The sequence below is a fragment of the Anabrus simplex genome, chromosome 3 (genome assembly GCF_040414725.1).
Source record: "Anabrus simplex isolate iqAnaSimp1 chromosome 3, ASM4041472v1, whole genome shotgun sequence".
In the NCBI taxonomy this organism is placed as follows: Eukaryota; Metazoa; Arthropoda; class Insecta; order Orthoptera; family Tettigoniidae; genus Anabrus; species Anabrus simplex.
The window spans coordinates 362,414,663-362,435,923 of record NC_090267.1 but is presented as its reverse complement, the minus strand read 5'-3'; the positions used below and the strand labels follow the sequence as shown (position 1 = coordinate 362,435,923).

General features: G+C 37.7%; 1 protein-coding gene across 4 annotated transcripts in view; it reads right to left on the bottom strand.

The window, feature by feature from the left end:
- LOC136867343 (myosin heavy chain, embryonic smooth muscle isoform) overlaps positions 1-21,261 on the bottom strand; it is a 543,017-nt gene that overhangs the window by 281,557 nt on the left and 240,199 nt on the right. The gene's annotated exons all lie outside the window — the stretch shown is intronic.

Below are 21,261 nucleotides of genomic sequence, written 5' to 3'. Positions count from 1 at the left end.
CTGCTCCATTATGCCAGGATAAGGCATTTGGCACAAGGGTTTTATGCCCTCAGATTTTCTGATTTTAGTTTTGACTTTATTTTATTTCTCATGAATTCCTGGGCCTGAGTGAGTAACTGTGTTACAAACGCCAAGGCGTTGGTATGTATCCATGGACTCCATGTCAGTCATTATAAATCCAAGTTTATCCCTCCTCCTGGGGCTGGTCAAAAACGACTTCTGGATTTTATTTTCGGCGCAGAAATGATTTCACCTTTTCGATCTCAAGGAAATGATTGCTACCTTTGTTCGTCCTTCGGTCTAATTAAATTATTTGAAAATCTGTAAACCAAAATATGTGTTTGGTTTCTTATGATTTATACCGTTAAAAACTCCTTAAAGTTAATGGTGAATCTTATCCTGTTAAAGTTGCTAAATCGTACTGGGTAATAATGCTTGCTCATCACTATTATTTTTTATTATTATTATTTATAAATTTGGATACTGGGAAAACGGTACTAATGAAATCAATTTAAACTTTGAAGATATTGAGCCACTTATTGGGTGTAATTCATTGATGTTATAGAGACCACACGAGATTTTGTCTAGGAATCGGTATCTCTATTTTGGTTTTGGATTATGATTATTCTTTTCCTTCTTTTATTTTCTTTAATGGCTGTTTATTCATCTTCTTGTAATTCCTCGCTTCTGCCTTGGGTTTATCTCATTGATGCTTCTGTTCTGTGATGGGTCACTTCTGGGGCTGATGTGCTTGTTGTCTCCATGGCAACTGCAGCCCTTGGTGATGATAACGGATGATTGGAGCGGGCGTGCCCCTGATTGATTTGGGCTGGTTTTGCTCTTGCTTACTGGTGAAATTTTCTGAATATTCCCGTCCTTATTGTGACTTGCTTTATTTAATCTTACTTATCTTGGTCACCCATTGCTGTCTTTAATAAAGTGATACATTTTATATTAATTTACGAGTCCGAAAAGTGTGCTTGAGATCCAAACTCCTGGGAAAATCTCTGTGGGCTCCCTTACTATGTTCTGATGTGAACAAAATGACAAGAAGCAACTGGTGAAAAATTGAATTTAATTGTAACCTCGAAAGTAAACAGTTAAACCTGAGATAAGTTCATTAATTCTACAAAATTTTCCGCCAGCTTTGTGAATCGAGACCAAGGTCATGTTAAAATTTATTTTCATATACGTGGTTCTCATTGCCTCTTTAACTTATTAATCCATTAATTAATTTATTGATTTCAATTCATTCTTGCCTTTTGAATTAGAGGACATATTTTCCTTTATTGCACTTGGTTCATTTGTCTAACTAACGCAGTCTCTATTTATTACTAGCTGATGTACCCTTGCTTCGCTACAGAATTCTACATTGTATACAGAATTGTAGGTGAGGGAGAGTACATGTTGTGAGCAAGACTGTATTAAATTGAATAGCTCTTAACGTTACCCTGGAAACGCAACGGAGAAATCACCAAACATCATTTCTCATATGAAGACTGCATTAGGGAATTTTCATTGTAAGGGTAGGCCCGCTTGCCTACCACCAGTCACAATCAGGTTGGGTAACTGCATTATAATGGTAGACACTCACTCTCCGCCTGCCTTTTTACATCCTCAGAAAGACTGTCTTAGTGGTTTTCCCAACAGAAATGAACATAAGCCCTTACCATTATAATGGCGTCAGTAGTAATGGCACGAGTAAAAGCAATGATTTTGCATGAAATACTCGATCAAGAGAAAAACCACACATTTTCTCCCTTTTAATTAACAGTACTACGCTGCCGATCTAACAGGCCACAGTTCCAAAGCGGGAATGACCAGGCCGCAGACAGCCCTGGGGGTTTCGAATAGTGGAAAGTCCCAGGGCAAAAACTATGCCCTTTTACCAATTTGTTTCCTAGGAGTACCCGATGAGTCGCAAAATCTCAATTCACTACAATGGCGGCGGAAAACTCTGACTTTGAGGCAATTTTTTCCTCTAAGCCAGAGGAGAAACCCCCACTTCACTGCTAATTTTGAATAAAATGAATGTAGAATTTAACAAAAGTGAAAAGGACGCAGCTCTTTTTAAGAAACAGCTCTTTTCAGGGTTGAATTTTGAGTTATTTAGTGAATTGTGGTGCTATAATTTTGAATGTGCCTAAATTGCAATTCTAGACCAGGTCATACTACTACTACTACTTAGTGAGCCTCTGCCTTACGAGTATTATTTATTCATGTCAGAGGTAGCAATATATACAATACAGAGATACTGAATATATGTACCGAATGTGAAAAATGTACATGAACAAATTAATCGTATATAGTTCCGAATGAAGCACTTGACAAATTTGCATATGAAGTATAACAAATGGAAGAATATACAAAAAATAAAAAAGGAGAAAGCAGGTATTACTGTATATAAAAATATCTACATTATATATACATTATTTACACAACATCATACCACCATACTGATGGGTGATTTCAATGCACAAGTAGAAAAGGAGAAAAAATATTGCAGGATAGTGGGCCTCTATCCAGCCCATAAGAGGACAAATAAGAACGGAGAACGTCTTATAGACCTTTGTGACAAATATGGTCTTGTCCTAAAATCAACTGCCTTCAAACACCTGCCTAGGAAGGCGAAGACATGGAAGAGCCCAAATCCACTACTAGGTGAATTCCAGATAGACCATGTGGCCATGGACAAAAAGCATCACAATGAGATTCAGAATGTCAAGGTGCTAAGGGGTGCTAACTTAGACTCGGACCATTACCAATCTCTGGTAAAAGCCATCCTACAACCACTGAGGTGGCCACTGAATGTTGGCAGAAAGGCTAAAATACTAAAGTTCAACACCCTCCGACTGAGTGATGAAGACTGTGATTTCAAAGTCACTCTGAAAGAAAACACACAGAAGCAAGGGTGGCCCAACCTACAAAAAGCTCTACTGGATGCTGCTCTGAAGACCATGCCTGCCTCATCCAACAAAGGAAAACATCCATGGTGGACCACTACATGTGACCATGCTATAGAAGAAAGACGCAGAGCCTGGGTCACGTGGAACCAATGCAAAAATGAGGCTAACTACCAGGCCTTCCTTACTCAAAGGAAAATAACTGCCAGTATAGTACGACAGGCTAAGAGGAACCATAACAAAGCTCTAATACAACAGGCGGAAGAGGACTTTAAGAGGCACAACTCAAGAGATTTCTACAGAGAACTCAGAAAACAGACAACGAAATACACAGCTCCCACTCTTCATCTTCGTGGACCTGATGGAATGCTTCAGTTCAACAACAAGGATTGTATCAATACCCTTGTAGGGTATTTCAAACAGCTCCTCAACGCAGAGGAACCTGAAGAGAGACTCGCATTCTCTGAGCATCTTTCCAGAAACCAAGACTCCACACCGCCAACCCATTGAAGAAATAAGGGAGATTATCAAGAGCCTAAAGAACAACAAGGCCTCAGGTGAAGACGGTATAGTAGCGGAGATGTGGAAACCTGCTGACGAACAATCCATACAAAGCATCCATCAGATCATAGAGGATCATAGAGGATATTTGGGCAATGGAGACCTTACCTGAGGAATGGACCTCAGCCGTGATCCATCCTCTACACAAGAAAGGTAGTAAGACAGACCTCGACAATTACAGAGGCATCTCTCCAATATCGGTTACGTACAAGATCTTTTCTAAAGCCCTGCAAACCAGAGTGGTCAGTCAACTGGATTCCCAATTAGGTGAATATCAGGCTGGTTTTCGCGCAAATAGATCTTGCACAGAGCAGATACAGAACCTCAAGACAATCCTGAGGTACAAGAATCATGGCGGACACCAATGGGTAGTCATACTAGTGGACTTCCAGGAGGGATATGATTCAATAGATAGGCAGACCCTCTTCTCCACCTTATGGGAATTAGGCCTGGATGAGAAGACCACCAGACTAATCCAGGCTACGCTGAAGAACACCACCTCCAAAGTAAAGTTTAGAGGTGAGCTCTCAGAGAGTTTCTCTATCCTAACAGGAGTTAGACAAGGAGAGTGGAATTTCTTGCATTCTCCTTAATTGCGTTCTAGAGAAGATTATCATGGAATGGACTGCCACATTACCTCCAGGAGGTGGACTGCAAATTGGCTATAAGAAAGATAATCTCAGTGTACCTTGCCTGGTCTTTGCCGATGACCTTACCTTATTGGCCAACAACATAGAAGAAGCTACTCACCAGCTACAGAGCCTCTATACCATAGCAGCTAAAATCGGCTTGAGGATCAATATAAAGAAACTGAGTTCATGACTAACATAAAGGAAGTCCCACCTACTATGCCACTGGAAAACACCACCATTCGTAAGGTTCCTGCAGTGAAGTACCTAGGGGAGTGGATTTCAGCAACCGAGAATGAGACATTAGCAGTAGACACCAGATGCACCCAGTTGGAAAGGATCTACCATACCTGTAAGAGCATCTATACATCCAAGTGCCTCTCTAAGAACCTTAAACTCCAACATTACAATTCAGTAGTAAGACCGTCCGTACTGTACACCTCTGAGTGTGTTCTGATGAACAGAAAAGGTCCACTGAGGAAGCTAGAGCACAAGGAATGAAAAATACTAAGGAGGATTTTAGGACCAATAAGAGAAGGGGATGGTACTTACAGGTAAGATCTATGACCATCAAGAAGACATAGTTACATCCATGAGGAAGAGGCAATTGACTTTCTATGGGCATTTGACTCGTATGAGTACTTACAGACTTGCCAGCAAGATCTTTACCACAACAGGCAGAGGGAAAGCGTCAAAAAATAAATGGATCACCACAGTGAAGTCCGACTTAGAACAGCTGGGGATTTCAGAACAAACCATACAGGATCGTGTATTATTCCGGCAGTTAACCTTTCAAGGTGTCTTTCCAGAGTCTCTCACCAGGAGACAGAGTACAGGCACCACCCGACCTAAGTGGACCGAGGAAAGGAAACAAGCACACAGCCAGAAGATGAAAGCTTTCTGGGCAAAGAAAAAACAGAATTTCCATACAAGGAGTCGAAACGAGCCCCGTGGTCCTCAGTAGGCCCAAACGACAAGAAGAAGAACATTATTTACAAAAGTTGTGACCAGTATTTGGCTACATTGATGACATTGTTTCCAGCCAGTGCTAATTCCAACCCTGTACATGAATCTGGACATAGACGACAGTGCAACAGATGCCTGGAAGTCTGTTCCTCTCCACATTCACACAATGAGTCCCCATCATGCACGATGCCCCATTTCATAAGATTGTCCTTAGATCAAGCAACGCCCATCTGCAGTCTGTTTAACGACTTCCATATACACCATCCCTCTTCGTGACCGGGTGGCAACTTTTCTTCAATTTCAACACGTTCCGGATGATCTGGGTACCTTTGTTTCCATAGCTTAACCCTGGCCTTTTCTGGGTCAGAATCATGTGGAACAGAAGACTGTAGAAAACTCTTCCTGGACTTCAGTCAAGTTGGTGGTTGCTGATGTTCATGAAGGGGATGCGCTGAGATGCTGCAAACCTTTTGTCTCTCGATATTAGCGGACACCTAACGTCTGATATCAGGTGGAGCTATACCTGCAAGTGAATACAACTTCTGTGTGGGTGTTGGTTTTAAACAACCTGTGATTAGCCTGCAGGTTTCATTCAAGGCAATGTTGACTTTCTTTGCGTGAGCTGATTTGTACCACATGGGACTAGCATATTCAGCAGCAGAGTAGCAGAGTGCTAGGGCAGTTGTCCTTACTGTCTTGGGATGGGCACCCCATCCAGAACCAGTTACCTTACGCAATAGGCAGTTTCGTGATGAAACTTTTGCCTTGAGTTTGGTGCAGTGTGTGGTGAAGGTAATTCAAAACAGCGCGTCAGAGTAGGGATCGAATACCTGGAATACTATGATAAACCAGTGAGTTAAGTACCAGCAGTACAGTATCAGAAAATGTATGAAACAGAGGAATGACATGCTAAAGAAGAAATTTTTTTTAACTCCCCAGCTATTTACAATAGAGTAAAATAATATATTATTATTGGTCCACCTTTTCAATACAAAATGAAAATTACATAGGGACTACTTTCGACCTAGTAATAGGTCATCATCAGCCTGAAGTAAATTAAAGCGTAAATATCGAAGAAAACATAAACAATGTAAACACAAGTACAGTCTTTTTAAAGATACATACCATGTGGGAAGTTGAGTAGAGATATATTAAAAATAATAACTCTTCCAATTGACGAAGCACTGAGCGGAAGTTATGTAAAGTTCGGTGCGCCGTATATTATAAAAGACCACTGTGCACTAAATGATGTAATAAAGAAGAATAATAGGTAGGTTGAATGCTGGCTTCTTCTTAGCTGTTGTATATTCGAAGAAGATTACGTCGTATTTTATAAGGTATTGATAGGTGTGAAAACTACCGCACCATTAGTTTAGTATCTCATGCCTGCAAAATTTTAACACGTATTATTTACAGAAGAATGGAAAAACAAGTTGAAGCTGAGTTGGGAGAAGATCAATTTGGCTTCAGTAAATGTAGGAACACGTGAAGCAATCCTGACTTTACGTCTGATCTTAGAGGATCGAATCAAGAAGGACAAGCCCACGTACATGGCATTCGTAGATCTAGAAAAGGCATTTGATAATGTTGATTGGACCAAGCTATTTAAGATTCTGAAGGTGATTGGGATCAGATACCAAGAACGAAGATTTATCTACAATCTGTATAAAAATCAGTCTGCAGTGATAAGAATCGAGAGCTTTGAAAAAGAAACAGCAATCCAGAAAGGAGTGAGGCAAGGCTGCAGCTTGTCCCCCCTCCTTTTCGATATTTACATAGAACAGGCAGTAAAGGAAATCAAAGAGGAATTTGGAAAGAGAATCACAATCCAAGGAGAGGAAATCAAAACCTTGAGATTTAATGATGATATTGTTATTTTATCTGAGACTGCAGAAGATCGAGAAGCTGCTGAATGGTATGGACGAAGTCTTGGGTAAGGAGTACAAGATGAAAATAAATAAGTCCAAAACAAAAGTAATGGAGTGCAGTCGAACGAAGGCAGGTGATACAGGTAAAATTAGATTTGGAAATGAAGTCTTAAAGGAAGTAAATGAATATTGCTACTTGGGTAGTAAAATAACTAACAATGGCAGAAGTAAAGAGGACATAAAATGCAGACTAGCACAAGCAAGGCAGAACTTTCTTAAGAAAAGATATTTGCTCACTTCAAACATTGATATAGGAATTAGAAAGATGTTTTTGAAGACTTTTGTGTGGAGCGTGGCATTGTATGGAAGTGAAACATGGACGATAACTAGCTCAGAATGAAAAAATAGAAGCTTTGAAATGTGGTGTTGCAGAAGAATGCTGAAGGTGAGATGGATAGATCGAATCACAAATGAAGAGATTCTGAATCGAATTGCAAGAGGAGATCAATTTGGCTAAATTTGATGAGAAGAAAGATATAATGATAGGACACATCTTAAGACACCCAGGACTTGTTCAGTTGGTTTTTGAAGGAAGTGTAGGGGGTAAGAACGGTATGGGTAGACCAAGGTATGAATATGACAAGCAGATTAGAGCAGATGTAGGATGCAGTAGTTATATAGAAATGAAAAAGTTAGCACAGGATAGGGTGACATGGAAGGGCTGCATCAAACCAGTCTGTGGACTGATGACTCAATCAACAACATATGCTAATAAGCATAGTACAGAAACCTATATTAAGATCTTATTTTTCGTAAACTGGAATTAGCGACTCCTATATTAGGTTCAGCAAAAGTCTTTGTTCAATTTAAAACCATTACAAGATTTCTCTACTGCAATAACCTTGGGTAAACCTGGTAACGTATGCTGTATGTGTGTATGCATTATTTACAATCTGAAAATTTAGGTAAAATTCAATGAACCGTTTGGCAGCAATGTTCGATTAACTAAAAGCCTGTATTATAGCATGCTTGGTGCTATACTCTTCCCACAGCACATGATAGCCAGGTAGTGAACGTCGTCCCACGCTGAGAGGTTAATAACAAAAATGTCAAGTTTTAGTTAGTTTGCCTATGTGATGGGACAGCCATTTTAACGTATTTCGACTCAGCAACTATAAAAGCACTACATTCAGATTTGAACAGTATTCACTAGCCATGAGCAGACTCTCTGCAATATAAGGACCGCCATAGTTATTTTAGTTCACTTAAGTTAATTTTCCACATAGCTGTAGTGTTGATTTAGGAGCTAATCTTATAGTTGTAGTAGGTACTTCTTACTATCAGTTATAATTTAACGTTCAAGTTGGCAGCATTAAGCAACCAGAAAACAAATGTGTCTAATTTCTGCCTCCTTTCACCACTGTCCCAGGCAGGTCATTACCCCGTCGTACCACCCCCCCTCGAAGAATACCGCTAACCGTCTCAAAGACATTCTTGTGCCCTACCCTACTTCTCTACAAATAGCACATGTCAATACACAGAGCACTGTCCCACATTTCTCAGAATTCTCCGAAATATTTTCAACCTGTAATCTGCATGCTACAATGATTTCAGAATCATGACTGCGTCAGTCTATCCCTTTAGCACTGGTTAAAATGAGTGGATACACTTTAATTTAGGAATGATAGAGAAGGAAAGCCTGGAGGCGGAGTCGGAATATTCATACGTGACGATTTGAAATACAAGGTAATATTCAAATCGCCAAGTGAATGCTCTCACAGACCGGAGCTCTTGTTCGTAGAAATTGAAATTCGTGATAAAAAGTGTTTACTCGGTGTAGTGTATCGCCCACCGAAGACCGGAAACACAACAGATCTAGAGGAGGTCCTACAGGATTTAATATCCAGGTATGAACACATGGTTTTAATGGGAGATTTCAACAATGACCTGACAAATGCATCTACTGAAACTAGGTGACTAACATGCATGTTTGAATCCATTAAAATGACAATTCTGCCCTTACAACACACACACCGTGTTAAAACCTCGCACACACTCCTTGACCTAATCGTTGTAAACAATAAAGGCCGTATATTGTCACATGGACAGATACTTAAAATAAATACAAAATTTTAATGTTCCACCATCTCAATACTATTTTAAGTATAGTCTTAACTCAATACAGAACCTAACCATGAAGTTTATTACTTTGAACATGGACAGATGCCTGTGCCAGGCCTTTCTCGCCATGATATGATTTACGCTGCATACTCTTTGAAGTGTCCAAAATACAAGCCTAAGATAATCACATACAGAGATTTCAAAAATTTGAACGAAGAAGCCCTCATTGAGGATGCTCTGAGCACACCAAGGCACACAGTTCAGTATATAAAGGACATTGACGACAAAGTATCTCATTTTAACAAACTTCTCTGAAGTTTATACGACAGACATGCCCCATTACGTACTCTTCGAGTAAAGCGACCCTCTAACCCTTGGCTCAATCAAGAAATTTGTGATCAAATGAAAGACAGAGACGAAGCCTATAGCTACTATGTGAAATATCCAACACAAGACAATTTTGAGAAATATAAAAGACTCCGAAATAAAACAATGCAGATGATAAGAAACTCTAAAATACGCTACTCGTACGAAGTTTTAAATACACATAACTCTGCAGCTGTACGGAAAACTCTCCGCGATATGGGTCTGAATAAAACAAAGACAAAGGATAGTAACTGTAATGTACGTTTGGACGATCTGAATAATTATTTTAGCTCAAGAAACGTCGAGACGAACGGAAATACCAAGAGAGCCACTATTGACAAAATATCTTCAAAGAGAAAGCATGGTGGAGAAACATTCTACTTCTCTCATGTGACTCCAGGTGATATAAAGAGCGCCCTCAATGACATAAAATCAGGGTCTATTGGACACGACGGAATAAACCTATCCCTTTTAAGAAAAATTCTAGACATCATTCTTCCTACAGTAACGCACATTATTCTCTCTTATGAAGGGAATCTTTCCTGAGAACTGGAAAAACGCCATCATCAGACACTTGCTGAAAAATAGTACCCCTATAACCTTTGACTATTACCAGCCTGTTAGTATCCTCCCTTTACTAGGAAAAGTACTGGAAAAACTAGTACACAAACAAATAAGAGACTATCTCTTACATCATAACTTACTCGACAGATATCAATCAGGGTTTAGATCGAATTACAGTACCAACACAGCATTAGTAAAAGTAACAAACGACATTCAGCTAGCAATGGATAACGGACAAATGTCAATTCTAATTCTTCTCGACCTTACAAAGGCATTTGACTGCGTAGACGAAGACATTTTACTAGCCAAATTAGAAACGATAAGATTTTCTAATAATGTATTATGCTGGGTACGTTCCTATCTTAGTGGACGTAAACAATGTGTGTCAGTGGGAGACAATATATCTAGATGACTAAATACTGAGATGGGGGTAGCACAGGGTGGGGTGTTATCACCGCTTCTGTTTTCCCCATACAGGAATGACCTATCAGAATAACTCACGAACTGTAAATATCACTTATACGCAGACAACATCCAATTGTATATTTATACCAAGCCGAATGACATACAAGAAGCAACCATGAAATTAAACGAAGACCTATTTAACATTAATGAATGGACTAGTAGCCACTGCCTGAAGGTAAACCCATTAAAATCGCAAGCGATCATTATAGGATCTAAAAAAGCGCATGCCAACTTAGAAAGTATCAATGAAACACCTATAACACTGAAAAACTCCGTTAAGAACTTTGGAATAATTTTTTATAAGTATTTAAGTTGGTCAGAGCATGTAACAAAAATTTGTCAATGTGTATTCGGCTCATTACACTCACTGCACAAAATGAGGGACTTTCTTCCTGTCAAAACCAGGAAACTGCTCATTCAAGGACTAATACTACCAATATTTGATTATGGTGACAGTCTATAATAACATAAGTTAATCACTTGGTTCTAAACTTCAAGGGGCGCATAATGACTGCATTCGATTCATTCTAAATGTTCCGCTCCATTCCCTGGTTAAGATTAAGCGATAGACGTAAGCACCATGCTGTTTCTCTTCTGCACAAAATACTGCGAACAGGTAAACCAGACTACCTGAGAATAGATTTCAGCTACCTCTCTCCCTCAGGTAGAACACCCGCAAGGTCATCAACACGATCCCTGTTGTCCATCCCCATTCACCACAGTAGGATGTATAACAACTCATTTGTACTGGGGACCATACATTACTGGAATTCCCTCCCGGCTGAAATTAGAGACATAATCAGCCTAAAGCTATTCAAAATAATGTGCTGGAAATTTTATCTACATTCAGAATAATTTACTCCAAGAAGTACCCTCAAATATTAAATTAAGTCAAATGAATAAAATGTAAATGTAAGATTAGTAAAATTGACAATTTTAGAGGTATAGTTTTAATAATAGTTACATTTCTGTTAAATTACATTTCACGTTAATTTTAAATTATATTAAAGTTATTTTAATTTTATGTAGTTATAATGTTCTGTTTACACAGGTGTACAATTATAGGGTTTGGCATAATAGCAGGCTTCATAGCCTGAGCCCCGCCATGTACAGAAAGACATTAATAAATAAAATAAACAATATTATGCGGAAGAATATAATTATTAATTTCAAGGACACAGCATTTTTACCATCTTACATCATTGCTCGACAGGAACTTTCTTTGATGGCTTATCCTAAAGATCGAAACTATCAACCAAAGGACTTAACAATGAAATAATGTTCACAATTCAGATACAACTTGTGGAAAAAAAAACAATTCAGTCATATGAATAAATTTTCATCTTAAATGCATGTTACCTTAGATTTAATAGTGCTCCATAGTGGCACATTTGACTGTCTTTACTAATCTTTTGCATTAAAAAAAGACTGAAGTGATAATGGTGTATATATCCAGATATGTTTGAATAAATAGAAAGAACATTTTAACATAGTTTTTTTTTTACCTAATTTTAAAATTCATGTATATCTTTGTAATTTGGCTTTGTTTCTTAAAAGAATAAACAATTTATAGTGTTGTAAAGGTGTTTTTTCCTCAAAGCATTCCAAATATTTTAAAAGTGGACCAAAAAATCTAATCTGTGACCAAAAAGAGGCAGTGAACATTATTATTTGGTGATAGGTCTTCAGGTTATTTTACTGGTATGTCAGGTTAATTTTCAAGGTAAGCCTCTGTGCAAGGGCGCCCTTGCCCGGGGAGCAGGTGGGGGGGGGGGGGTGCGGCCCCCCTCTAGCTCTCAGGAAAAGGAAAATTGTAATGTAGTCAGGTGTTTTTCTTTCAAGAAAATGATTTAAAAGTCTGTATTACATAGAAGTGGTAATACCACGCCCACCAACAGACAGGGGATATCATGGGTGTTATTCTACTGTAGAATGTAAGTCACCATTCATTTTGCAAATATTAAAAAGACTACATACCCCCCAGGCCTGCAAACTGTCGTATGGGTGCCCATCCATCTGTGTAAGTCTTTATGATTCCTTGTCTGCCTCAAAGGATCCAGAAGTTAATGCGAAATTCAGAAAGAACAATTTTCACTTCCAGGTGAAGTCGGATGTTAGGTTCCAAGTAGATTTCAATTACAATGCGGTCGTGAAAATTCAATATGCACTAAACAGAAAGTGCTTCATATTCCTCTGAGAAGCTTTCTTGTTCTGACATAGATATCAGTTGATCGGAAGTCTCTTCTTATTTAGAGGCCATTAATTTTCATTACCTTCTTTGTTAATAATGTCAAAGCGTCACGAAGTGCAAATACATCCCATTACAAGCGGATGTTTATAATATAAGCTGAATCATGACAGTTGGATGAGTGGCCCCTGAGTGATGACCATCAAGAGTTTGCAAACTTACTTTTATTTTTGTATAAAGTAGTGTGGTGCTTTGGATGGTCACATCAGTGGGCCAGTAATGAGGAGGTTTGTAAAGCCATATAGATCCTTACCACCATGTCAGCAGTGGCAATTTAGTCAGCTTTCAGTCCTCTCTATTAATGTAGACCAAGTTTTCAGATGCTAGACGCTGATGCCACTGAGAAGGTCAAGTGTATTGTTGTATCTCAGTGACACAGTTGAATACAATGTTTCCCATTTACTCGAGTCGTTGCAAATCCATCGAAGTGAAATTATACAATTGCTCCATGAAAATTCCCAACTTGTCCCACAGCCAAGTGTGACGTGTAGTACAGTAGCCTTGTTTCAACCACAGTGGCCAGCAATTCTAGACATGGAAGCATGACCTTTAAAATGGGTACTGATCTATTTCTCCTGCAAAGACGGTGAGCGATGGTATATTCATGGCTTTACATGTAATAAATATCATTTTTGGTCAGTATTGATGATATTTGATTGAAATAATAACATTAAGTTATTAATTGATTAGGTGGTCTAATAAATAACTAATGTTATTATTTCAATCAATATTCATGGCTTGTCGAATGTAAATAGATGGCCGCACCATAAGCCCACTCACAAGCATTGCAGAAGCCATGTATGTTGTGAACATGTACTTCTCGATTCATCTTGGTATGTAGATTACAGACAAGCTTGAGAGTTTGGAGATCCACGTTGACCATTTGTAGATATGTTTGGAGGTAATCTCATTCCACGTATCTTGGAATAGTAATTTTCCTATTATTGAAACCAGTGAATATAATCCAAGCTGATTATAAAACTTGGATACAGTTTGTGACAGCCAATGTTTTGTCAGAGGTTGCTAGAATAACGTATTTGTGATGTGAGGAGAGTCCACGGAAGGATTATTAGCAAGTACTTAATGAACCCTGGAACATAAGATTTTGTGTTATATGAGACACCATTTGTTTCGCAGACATCGTGTCAAGCTAAGGGGTTTGTTGCCCATTTTGGCATGTGGAAATGAATTATACTAATTAACTTCAATGATTAGTGATGATTTCCTCCTCGTCTGAAAGGGAGGCTGCAAGGTCATCCATAGAACTGTTCAGAATCAGAAGAGTGGATGCTGTTGGAAATTACTTTTGGTATTTCAGGGTTACTTCCCATATAGCAGCTGCAAGTAGAAAGGGACTACACGCAAGACTGAAGGCTAGTCTACTAAATCAGTATGAGAGAAATTATTCTGTGTTTCACTGTCTTCCATTGTTATTCTGTACCACTGAAACCTAGGTTCTGTTGAATCCAGCATAACTCTGTAGGAAGGCTTGAGATAGGTCACCTGGTATGGCAAACTCGTGTAGTCTCAAGAGAAGTTATTGCCATAGGCTGATATTCATATCCGAGTATTCATTTATCTTCTGCAATTCCTTTCAATATTTGAATTCAGAGATGCCGATGCCTTCCATGTCTAAGGAGACCCATCCTGGAATGAAACATATGACCACACTGGTTGCACCTCATAAGAGGTGGAGGTCATGGTTGAGCCTGTGATGTATTTCTGCTTCCTATCAATGATGTTCGCGCTCAAACGGTGCAATAAATGCGCACCAGCGAGTGATCTTTAAGGTCATCATAATCTGATCTTTACAGCACCTGACAGGGACAACATAGGGTCTCCCGCCTATAATCATTTCGAGTAACTATTCTCATTTTGGTTCCGTATTGAAAATGACGTAAATCACAAATATTATAATACTGTACATAATCCTACTCTAAACATTCTGCAGCTCAACATCGAAGGACATAAAATTGTTAGTGTTGAACTGTAGAAGTATTGTAAGGAAAGGAATAGAATTAAGTCATTTAATAGATATATATTTACCAGATATTGTAATAGGAATTGAATCATGGCTGAGAAATGATATAATGGATGCAGAAATTTTCTCATGGCACTGGAGTGTGTATCGTAGAGATAGGATAGGAAGGGTGGGAGGGGGAGTGTTCATTCTGGTGAAAGAAGAATTTGTAAGCTACGAAAAAGTTAAAGATGAGACACATGAAATTCTAGGTGTAAGGCTCATTTCTAAAGATAATAGGCAACTTGATATATTTGGAGTGTACAGATCGGGAAAGGGTGGCACTGACGCGGATTCGGAATTATTTGATAGGATAGTCAGCTATGTGGGAAACGACATGGAAAGAAATGTGATTGTAGCGGGAGATCTGAATTTGCCAGATGTCAATTGGGAAGGAAATGCGAACGACAGGAAGCATGACCTACAAATGGCAAATAAGTTAATATGGGAAGGACAGCTGATTCAGAAAGTGATGGAACCAACCAGAGGGAAAAATATCCTGGATGTCGTGCTGATAAAACCAGATGAGCTCTATAGGGAAACTGAAGTAATAGATGGTATTAGTGATCATGAAGCTGATTTTGTGGTAGTTAAAAATAAATGTGATAGAAAGGAAGGTCTTAAAAGTAGGACTGTTAGGCAGTACCATATGGCTGATAAAGCAGGTATGAGGCAGTTTCTAAAAAGTAATTATGATCGGTGGAAAACGGTAAATAAGAATGTAAACAGACTCTGGGATGGGTTTAAAGAAATTGTTGAGGAATGCGAAAACAGGTTTGTACCATTAAGGGTGGTAAGGAATGGTAAAGGCCCACCTTATTATAATAGAGAAATAAAGAGACTAAGAAGGAGGTGCAGACTGGAAAGAAATAGAGTTAGAAATGGCTGTGGAAGTAAGGAGAAATTGAAGGAACTTACTAGAAAATTGAATCTAGCAAAGAAGGCAGCTAAGGATAACATGATGGCAAGCATAATTGGCAGTCATACAAATTTTAGTGAAAAATGGAAGGGTATGTATAGGTATTTTAAGGCAGAAACAGGTTCCAAGAAGGACATTCCAGGAATAATTAATGAACAAGGGGAGTGTGTATGTGAGGATCTTCAAAAGGCAGAAGTATTCAGTCAGCAGTATGTAAAGATTGTTGGTTACAAGGAAAATGTCGAGATAGAGAAGGAGACTAAGGCCTAAGAAGTAATAAAATTTACATATGATAACAATGACATTTACAATAAGACACAAAAGTTGAAAACTAGAAGAGCGGCTGGAATTGATCAGATTTCTGGGGATATACTAAAGACAATGGGTTGGGATATAGTACCATATCTGAAGTACTTATTTGATTATTGTTTAGTCGGAGGAGCTATACCAGATGAATGGAGAGTTGCTATAGTAGCCCCTGTGTATAAAGGAAAGGGTGATAGACATAAAGCTGAAAATTACAGGCCAGTAAGTTTGACATGCATTGTATGTAAGCTTTGGGAAGGCATTCTTTCTGATTATATTAGACATGTTTGTGAAATTAATAACTGGTTCAATAGAAGGCAATTCGGTTTTAGGAAAGGTTATTCCACTGAAGCTCAACTTGTAGGATTCCAGCAAGATATAGCAGATATCTTGGATTCTGGAGGTCAAATGGACTGTATCGCGATTGACCTGTCTAAAGCATTTGACAGGGTGGATCATGGGCGACTACTGGCAAAAATGAGTGCAATTGGACTAGACAAAACAGTGACTTAATAGGCTGCTATATTTCTAGAAAATAGATCTCAGAGAATTAGGGTAGGTGAAGCTTTATCTGACCCTGTAATAATTAAGAGGGGAATTCCTCAAGGCAGTATTATCGGACCTTTATGTTTTCTTATATATATATAAATGATATGAGTAAAGGAGTGGAATCGGAGGTAAGGCTTTTTGCGGATGATGTTATTCTCTATAGAGTGATAAATAAGTTACAAGATTGTGAGCTACTGCAGCGTGACCTCGAAAATGTTGTGAGATGGACAGCAGGCAATGGTATGATGATAAACGGGGTTAAAAGTCAGGTTGTGAGTTTCACAAATAGGAAAAGTCCTCTCAGTTTTAATTACTGCGTTGATGGGGTGAAAGTTCCTTTTGGGGATCATTGTAAGTATCTAGGTGTTAATATAGGGAAAGATCTTCATTGGGGTAATCACATAAATGGGATTGTAAATAAAGGGTACAGATCTCTGCACATGGTTATGAGGGTGTTTAGGGGTTGTAGTAAGGATGTAAAGAAGAGGGCATATAAGTCTCTGGTAAGACCCCAACTAGAGTATGGTTCCAGTGTATGGGACCCTCACCAGTATTACCTGATTCAAGAACTGGAAAAAATCCAAAGAAAAGCAGCTCGATTTGTTCTGGGTGATTTCCGACAAAAGAGTAGCGTTACAAAAATGTTGCAATGTTTGGGTTGGGAAGAATTGAGAGAAAGAAGAAGAGCTGCTCGACTAAGTGGTATGTATGTCTCAAGTATTATTACAATATTATAAATCCACGTGTTCAATATAATACAATATGATCCACTATTTCATATGGTCAAATATATTTTTTTTTAATACATAATACATAAAAGTGAAAGGTACATGTTTCACCCTCCTTACGGGCATCATCAGCCTATATCAATCTGGAACAGAAACGGAACTCCTGAATAAAGGTCCAAAGTATAACTGGCCTAGTGAAAAAAAGGACTTAGATATTATTACCACAGTGACTGAGGTAGAAGCTAATATCTCTAAACTCCCCTTTGAAGTTCAAAATGACATTAGATTTGACATAAAAAAGAAATTACCTACACTAGCTAAAGAACTTAATGCTAAATCCGACTCTAATCAAAAATCTTTACTACGTAATTTGAGAATGAAAATAGAAGACAACAACATCATAGTCACAATAGCTGACAAGGGAGGGTCTATGGTGTTAATGGATAAGGACCATTACATAAATAAAACTGAAGATGTTTTTAAGGATAAGATTTATACAATAGTTAGCAAAGATCCTATCGTAAGAATACAACGTAATTTAAAATCTCTAATTAAGAACTCCACATTCCTTCTCAATGAACAGGAACAACAGAGACTGATCAACATGAACCCCAGCATTCCAATAGCCAGAGCCCTACCTAAAATCCATAAAAACAACATTCCCGTACGTCCGATTATTAACTGCTGTAATAGCCCTACCTATAAAGTTTCCAAATATATCCACGGTTTTCTCAAACAACATTATAAGTTTAATAATAAACTTCCTTTAAAGAATTCAATCAAATTTTGCGACATTTTAAGTAAATTTGACTTACAACCTAACCATGTAATGTGTTCCTATGATGTCATAAACATGTACCCAAATATACCTACTAAAGAAACAGTCAAAATTATCTATGACAATATTTCAAAACATAGCAGCCTGAGTAAGCTGGAAATTGATGAATTTATGAAGATCCTGAATTTTGTATTGAATAACAACTTTTTCTCCTTTAATGGTAAGATTTATCAACAGACTGGCTTAGCCATGGGTGACCCTTTGACCGGCATCTTGGCTGATATTTACATGGACTCAATAAAATACACGAAAATTAAAGAACATATAAAAGGTATATGTTTATGGCTGAGATTTGTGGACGACACTTTTGTAGTTATTGACAAAAATGTTACTAACAGCGACGAAGTTTTAGAGATTTTAAATAAAATTGATCCCAATGTAAAATTCACTAAAGAAGACGAAGTTAAACAGTCCTTAAATTTTTTGGATATAACGATCACGCGCGCCAATAATACTTTCGATTTTCAAATCTACAGAAAACCCACACGGTCTCCTATAACCATAAATAATTCCTTTTTACATCCTAAATCTCAAAAACAAGCGTCATTCTATAATTTAATACACAGAGCCTTAAAAATCCCACTATCCCCTAACAACTTAAAAATAGAATTAAACTATATAACGAACTTGGCCAAGCTTAATGGGTTCAAGGTTGAAATGATTAACCAGTTAATCAATAAAGTTAAATATAAACTATCCACGAATCTCATTCCGGATAAACCTAAAAAAACTAGTTCCGCTACGTTTACATACAATAACCCAGCCATCCACCAGATCGCCAACACACTGAAGAAATACGACACTAATATTGCTTTCAGAACAGTAAATACAAATCAAAGTATATTTTTTAATCATAATAAAGTCAATTATAGAAACAGCCGTTTTTCGAGATCTGGTATTTACAAACTCACTTGTGCTCAGTGTGGATTTAGTTATGTTGGACAGACTGGGCGCAGCTTTCATACGAGATATATGGAGCATTATAATGCCTTAAAGCACAACAAATATTCAGCGATGAGCTCACACATGAGTGAAACAGGACATCAGTTTACATCAATTGATAAAGATCTCACTATTCTAAAATGCATAGGCAAAGGAAAACTTATGAATGAATTAGAAAATCTTTACATCTTTTAGACCAAGCCTATAACAAAGACCATAATCTTAACGATATCACGGAAGCAAAAAATCCTTTATATGAGCTAACTCCAAAGTTATTAGGCATGGTGAATTCAAAACATAATACAATCCCGCCAACTATTAGAACTTCTTATTCTAAAGCTTCCACCACCTCGTCAAATGATAGGCCCGCCCATCTTGCTCCTAACAGCCCGCCAATAACAACACATGCGCGCAAGGATCCACCCACCATTACCCCCCCTCCATGTCCTTCACTGCCTCAGCCACACCGTTATAATACTAGAAGTCGAAAACCCAGTCAAGCTAGCATTGCTGTAACAACCTGACGTACTTAATACGCTCCGTACGAGTAAGTACCGCATTAGCCATCTTTTACATAAAATCAGCTTCATGGTCCGTATCGCACTTCAATAGATTCACAATGAAGTATTTATTTATTTTCCACCTAGTCGATACAATGATTGCCTAAGGCAATTTTTATTGGTCAAAAGTGGTACATGTTTCGTATATTATCAACATCTTCAGCCACATAACACAGTTTAGATGAAAAATATAAAATTGACAAAGTAATGCTTTAGAGGAAGTGTCCTTGAAATTAACATAAGATTGACAAGATTAAAACAAACAAATAACTCAAGAGAAAATATATAAATTATTTCTACAATAGAAAGCAGTCGTCAAGGAAACACTTGTACAATATTCCATAGAGAAATTGTCCTAATAAATATTCTTTTCTTAATAATCCAGCCCCAGCATCAGGAATATTGGCTAATATATACTTAGACTATTTGGAACACACGAAAATTATTAATCAAATAGAGGGTTTGGATTTTTGGACACGTTATGTGGACGATGTTTACGCTATAATAGATAACAGACTCACCGATAGCAATAAAGTTTTAAATATATTGAATAATTTGGATTCCAATATAAAATTCACTTTAGAAGAAGAAGTTGAAAAATCACTGAATTTTCTGGACATAGTCACAACAAGAGAAGAAAAAGGATTTTCTTTCAAAATACACAGAAAATCCACTTTCACACTGACCACTATCAAGAACAACTCGTTACACCCTGAGGCACAGAAAAGATCAGCATATTATAGTTACATTAACAGAGCGTTTAGTATTCCTTTATCCAAATCTGAAAGGAATAAAGAACTGTTGTTTATCCGACAACAAGCCCTCTTGAATGGTTTCAACAATAACATGATTGATAAAATAATTAATAAATTTTCGGAGAAGCAACAATCTAAATTAGCAGTCGAACCTAGTAAAACTGAAAAATATATCAAGTTCACATATAATAATCCAAACATTCATGTAATAACAAATTTATTTAAAAGAAAAAATTTCAAAATTGCATTTTCCACCAATAACAACATGAAACATAGTATTTTCAACCATGATACAATAAATCTCTCGGAAAAAGATAAATTTTTTGATTCCGGTATATATAAACTCACATGCTTTGAATGTAAGAACACATACATAGGACAATCTGGCCGCAATTTTAAAGTTAGATATTTGGAACATGTGAATGCTGAAAAACATAGAAGATTCTCAGCAATAGGATCACACATGACTGCCACAGGTCATAAATTTACAAACATAGAACAAGACCTGACCATCATAAAAAAGTTAAAAAAGGGCAGCTTAATGAACACATATGAAGACCTGTACATTCATCTAGACCAACTTGTAAAGAAAAATGATAACCTTAATGAGGCTGTAGAATATAAGAATCCATTATATTATCAAATTCTAGTATATTTGAAAATGCTTGAGAAGGATCAAGAAAAAAGAATTGGAATTTCTCCACCTACAGATAGCCCTACAACTTGTTCCTCCTCAGTTGAAGCTATAGATGACAGCAAGGAAGTTCTTGACACACCTATATCCCCCGCTCCTCCTCCTCCTCCTCAGGTGCAAGAACAAGGAAGAACGCATCATCAATATTACACCCGGCTCAAAACTGTGAAAGAATGACAGGAGTTACTGTTCCAAAGGAAAGCAGGCTTAATAAGATTTGACAACTAGGAATTAGTTATATTTTCATCTACATTAATAA